Consider the following 6,631-nt stretch of genomic DNA (forward strand, 5'->3'; position numbering starts at 1 on the left):
GTTCAAGCCACAAAACAAATGCCATGCATGTCATACTACTGTTATTTGTAACAATAGCTTTTAAGCAAGGGGGAAGTGATCAGACCCTTTAAGTTTAAACCTTTGACCTTTAAAAAGCACAAAAGGCGGTGTAGTGTGTAAATGCACCCGTTCTGCTCGACTTTTAGCAAAAACAATTTGTTGCTTATGGATTGTCAATCTTCATCCTTTTTCGTTCATATTATATATGCTACCATATTTGTCAAATAGGTTTAGTTTTTCTATAGTATCTCTCAATTTATGAAATAGTGATCGACGACTGATTTATTCATTTTTTGGGCTCGAGCCATATTCATTTGTTAACCTTTTCGCCTAGCTACGTCTGGATGCCTGCACAAGAATAACTTAAGCCATTTTCTACCAGATTTATTTGACTCTTTAGAAAACGGATTTGGTATATGATTTGTTGTAGCTTAATACAACACACTTTTTATTAAAATCTTGCTTGTATTGCAGACAACACCGGTGATCTTTCAAGCTTTCTTACGGGATTTTGTGTTCTGTAATGAAGACCTAGCGTTGAGCGAGGAATGTTATAATGCTTGGCAACACCTTTGATGGACCTTTCGTTTGTTATGGCTTGCAGCAGAGAGCGTAGATCTTCTTCTGACCACTCAGTTGGCATTCTTTAAGAGAGTTTATTATTTAGTACCTAATATTGCCACTGGCAATTATTCTTCTTCTTCAAGTGCCGTCTCCATCAATGGAGGTTAGCGGTTATGGTGGCAAACGTTTGTCTATCTTCAGCTGTTCTTACGAGTTCCTCAAATCCAAGTCCTGTCCAGTTTCTGATATTACGTAACCAGGACAATTTTTTTCTTCCAATTCCTCGCTTTCCTTCTATTTTGCCTTTTATTATCAACTGAGGGATGTAGTATTTCTCGTTGCGCAACAAATGCCCTAAATAACTGGTTTTTCTTCTTTTGACTGTTCTCAATAGTTCTTTTTCTAAATTGAGTCTCGCTAGTACTTCTTCATTTGTTTTTCGTGCTGTCCAAGGAATTTTTAAAATTCTACGGTACACCCACATTTCAAATGCCTCGATTCTATTCAGGCTCTTTATTTTTAAAGTCCATGTTTCGACTCCGTAGAGAAGAACAGACCAGATAAAACATTTTACAAGTTTTAATCTCAATTTAATATTTATATGTGTATCGCAGAATAGAACGCGCATCTTAAAGAAACTATCCCTAGCTTGAGCAATTCTCGCTTTAATTTCTTGTTCTGGGTCCAGCTTGCAATTAATCCAACAGCCAAGGTATTTGTATTGGTTTACCTGTTCTAAAATATTCCCATTTATTTTTATAGGTAAGGGGATATTCTGTTTTCTTTGGATCACCATTACTTTTGTTTTTTTTTTTCGTTGATCTTCATTCCAAACTCTCGACAAGCATCCTTAAGGTGGTCTATAACCCTCTGTAAGTTTGTGTCTGTATCAGCCAGTAGGACAGTGTCATCTGCATATCTTATGCTAGATATTGGTTCTCCATTAATTTTTATTCCTGTGGAAAGGTTTTCCAAGGCTTGCTTGAATAGTAGTTCCGAGTAAAGATTGAACAGCATAGGGGATAGTATGCATCCTTGCCTTACTCCTTTATTTATACTAATATTTCTAGATGTATGATCGTCGATCCTAATCTTGGCACTCTGCCTCCAATATAAGTTCTTAATTAATCGGAGATCTTTGCTATCCAAGTTGATGCTCTGCAAGGAATTTAACATTTTATTATGGTTTACGCGATCAAAACTGGCAATTATTAGCGATGGCAATATTAGGAAAAAATGACGCGCAAAAAAATCCGTAACTTAAATCACTAATTTTTTTACGCAGAACTTTTAAACTTTTATTTTTATCAATGGCTTGAACTGTGTCCTTGTTTAGTGCTGAAATTTATTTATTTCTTTCTAAATTAATTTTAAGATATCTTTGTCTAACTGTACAAGTGTTATAAAATTATTTGTGTATTTGTCTTTCAATTCTCTTCTTTTGTTTATAAGATCTTTGGAAGCCTGTGTGACTTTATCCTCCTTGTTTTTACTTATATTTTTAATTAGAGTATTTACAATAATTAAAAAATATTTACAAATCATAAGATACTTCGCTTCTATCGAGTATCTTACGGCAGCTCAATCTCTGTTTATATAGAATATTTGTTCATTAAAATTATTCATAAAAACCTTTAAACTCAAAGATACATACTGTGTGCAATTAAATATATGTATATCTGTAGAAACTAATTATTCCTATTACATTTTTAATTGTGCAATTTATGTTAAACTGAATTGATTTAATAATAAAGTTATGTACTTACCATAAATGTAAGTCGTATTTATTTAAGATTTTTTCAAAAACATCCCACTTCAGTTCCGTATAAATCCTGTAAAAAGTTACCTAAAGTAAAATCAATGCAAAGCGTGTACAAGCACTCAAGAAGAAAAGCCTCAAAGAGTTTGCATATACAAGAACCTCTCGCCATTGTTAACATACACACATAGCAAAGGTACCGTTAGTGCCACTCCGTTTATTTCTAAAAGAAAAAGACGTTCGGTATTTTTGAATCGATTACCACTGACTGTCGTAACGTGTTGCGTAAGTGCCGACACTTCTTCAAAGGAAAAATAACGCCGAGAAAATTGCATTTTTCTTTGCCGGAGAACGTTTCGTTTAGATTTGAGTTTCTGTTAGAATAATAAAACAAGGTGCATTTTTAAAAATCACATAAGAGGAAAAACGTAATTTCCCTTTATTAAAACAAGTATTTGGATATTCTTATTCTTTTTGTATTAAGTTTAGATCAATAAGGCTTTTGATTTTTGTTAGTTTTGTTTCACAATTAACTTGTATCTAAGAATAAAACACATCCACCAAATTTATTAACCCTGCGACGTCAGAAATTATTTTGGTTACGTCGACGGCCGAAAGAGGTCTGAAGTGACCTAGGATATACTTACCTGGTTCATACTCTCCCATAGGATGTAACTGTTTGAAAATAAAAAAAGATATGTATATATGTAATCAATAATAACATTAATGTAATAAGCTCCTTCAAATCAGCTTAGGGAATCAATACAGAGTGTTTCCTGCTCAGTTTTTTTCCTTAAAAAAATGCAATATATAAAAAATGCAATATATATGTATATATATATATATATATATATATATATATATATATATGAATTTGGAAATGCTTCGTTACAGATATACAGGATGTTAAAGCATATATGTTTATTTTTGTTTTTCTCTAGACAATATTTCAAATAATTTAGTTAAGTAAATATTATTACTTTTTACTTGAATACGAAGTAAGGTACGATAAAATTGTGACTTTTATAAAGTACTTATTTCGCAAAGAAAGTTGCTAAAATAATACGTAAACTAAAAGGAAACAGGGCTACAGGAGTACAGGACATCTATACCATTGCACTTAAATAACTTCCAAAGAAAATTATAGTGCAACCTTTATACAGTTACAGATTTTGCCTAGAGACAGCGCATTTTCCAAATAACTGAAAACATGCAAAAATTATAACTCTACTAAACCCAAGAAAGGAAGGAAAAATATCTGAAAGCTACAGACCAATATACCTATGTTGCGTAACAACAATACTTAATATTTTTAGTCTATTTTTGTATCATATTATTTAGTTTATTTTTGTATCATACTGTATATTAGTTTAGATATATAAAATTTCTTTGTACTAACTAATAATCTGTAAAGCGCCGTTATCTTACATTTAAATAACTTTCTACACAAGTTTCTAAAACCTTCATAGAATCGTAACAATGAAAGTATTTTCCAAAATTCCGCAAGTTGAGACAAATACCCTTATCAGGTAGTTTTTATCAATGATTTAAAAGTTAAAGGTATTTGAAAAATAAACATATCTTTTAATACGTCGAGGGGTCAGGGGGGAGATTTCGGAATGTTTGTGATTGAGGGGAGAGAGTGGACATCAGTATCAGTTCAAATTCCAGCACTGAAGGAGCGTCAGGCTCTACTCGCCCCAGCGGCATATTAGTGTTTTAAACCAGTCGGTATATTAATAAGTTCGTGTCATTATTGTATCACCGACAAGTGTGTATCATATGCAAGTTATCGGAGTTTAAAATACATTGTATTTGTTTAAATATATTTGTTCAAACGTTCTTTTCGAATCTTCATTTTTCCCAGTTTTCTGGGTGGTCCTTCAAAGAAATATATATATAAAGTGAACCTATTTCCCTAAGGAAAAACCTTGTTCCCCAAGGGAAAAAACCAGCGACCTATTACTGGTGTGTGAAACAAAGCCATCAGGACAAAGGTGTAAGGACAAACACCTACATCTTCGCTCAACCTACTGGAATGCTTTAAAAAACTCCTAGAAAAAATCATCTACAAGAGGCTGACAAAAGAGGAAGAGTGATTCAAGCAGACCAATTCGGATTCATATCAGAAAGGAACTGCGAACTACAACTAGCAAGAGTCGTCAGTAATGCCAAAATACGCTTCAACAGAAAACAGAAAACACGAATGGCCATAAGCGACTAGAAAAAGCTTACGACACGGTCTGGAAAAAAGCCCTTATCTACAAAATGGACAGAGCTAGATTACCTCACTATTTAGTTAATATTTGTGACTCATATTTAAATAATAGAAATTTTCAAGTTTCGGCTGACCTAAAGATGTTCAGGATGCAAGAAGTCCACGAGAAGATAGCACTAGGCAAGGTATACTATCGCCAATTTTGTATAAAATTTTTGTTTCTTACCTACCGTCGCTAGAACCACCATAGCCTTATACTCAGACGACACCGCAATATATGCTACAGGAAAAAAAGACAGAAGAATATTACGAACGTTAGAAAACCACAAAGAAAAAATGTCTGAATATACTTACAAGTGAAAAATAAAAATCAACACCGACAAAACACAATTCATCATCTTTACACAACAGAAGAAACCACCTGTTCTAAATCTCACAATGCGAGGAAACATCATCCGGTCTGAAAATTCAGTTAAATACCCAGGAATACATCTGGAGAGAAAACTCGACTCTAAGAATACACATTCAATCAAAGTAAAAGGTACCTTAGCAAAAATACTTGTACAAATTTTTATTTTCAGAACTAGTTCCCTAACGAAGGTCAAGAAGATCCAGTTATACCAAACCTACGTTAGGGCTGTGATGTTATACGCAATGCCAGTATAGAGTTCGACATCCGAAACCAACTGAAGAAAACTAAAAGCCACAGAAACGTCATGCTATAGACTCATAGATGGACAATAACATCAACATGGCAGGACAGAATTACAAATGCAGTCATCCAAGAAAGACTCCAGTACACACCACTAAGGGAGTTGGCTGAGCACAGGACAAGGCACTTCTTCCACCAAGCCATAAGAAGAATCCTTAAGATCAGAGGCATCCTCGACAGAAACAGAATACAGAGGATGTATAGAAAAAAACAGAAACTAATTGACCAAGTGATCAGTGTTTAGCCAGGTGGTTGCTAAAGACAACCAAACGGAAGTAGGTACGATGCCTTATAATAAAGTACCTAGAGAAGATGTCCAGGAGTTAATAGCAGAAAAAATCAGGATCCGAGGAGGATACAGTTTCACACAGAAAGCAGTGCATTAGCGAGACGCCAAATAAGACCAAAATGTCTTAAACTAAAATTTTTTTAAGTAACTTGTTATATTTTATTAGGCAATAAACGTTTTATTTTTTTTTTATTTTAATTATAGAACCGAGTTCCACCAGAGTACTGTTCTAGTGAGAACAGTATTGTTTTGGATTATGAAGTATTGATCTAACGTCAAATTGTCCTACCGGTCAGCGAACAAGTATTGAATGGTCGCTTTCCGTTCCTCGTCCGTATCAAGTAATGATAGATTCGGCCACCTGCAATGTAAACTAAGTAGTCTAGATAAGAGGTGGTAGTACCTACTACCTTTTTTTTTCGGGAGGTGGAATCTTCTAAAAGACCGTCTGGGATCGGGTGTCAGCCCTTTACCCAGGTGTGTCGGATTCAATCTCTCATGCTCCACCGCTTGACGAGACCGCCTACCGACTAAACCACCCCCTATTTCTCTGACCGACGGGCCAGGAACCGCTCTTAGCGAGCATATCTGGCCCGTCAGCCTTACTCTTAACTTCCCGTGCATTACATGGATTTGACGGCATAAGGCCCGGGCGAGACTGACCAGTGAAGCTACCGTCCTGCTCAATCCTTATTCCGGCGAGACAGCCTGGCTGCCACCCCTTCCACATTGGAACTAACGAGTAGAACCAGTTGGCAGTTAACAGTAACACCATTCATTCGTACTTCCATCAATTCAGTTTCGCATTCATACCCTCATTCACTAATTTTCGGAGTATCGGGACATCCGACGGGATTGGATGTAAAAAGTCTTTTCCCGTCCCATGTCCCGCGGCCCCTACAATAGAATAAATTAATAGATAAAAATAGATAAAAAAATAAGTTAAAAGTAATGTAGATAGACTAAAAATAAAAAATAGCTAAAATTGGTATAGATTATATATAGTAAAAACGAAAGTAACTTGAATAAATAAAATACAATAAAATAAGTAAATAAATAACACACATT

The sequence above is a fragment of the Diabrotica undecimpunctata genome, chromosome 1, assembly GCF_040954645.1.
Source record: "Diabrotica undecimpunctata isolate CICGRU chromosome 1, icDiaUnde3, whole genome shotgun sequence".
Classification (NCBI taxonomy): Eukaryota; Metazoa; Arthropoda; class Insecta; order Coleoptera; family Chrysomelidae; genus Diabrotica; species Diabrotica undecimpunctata.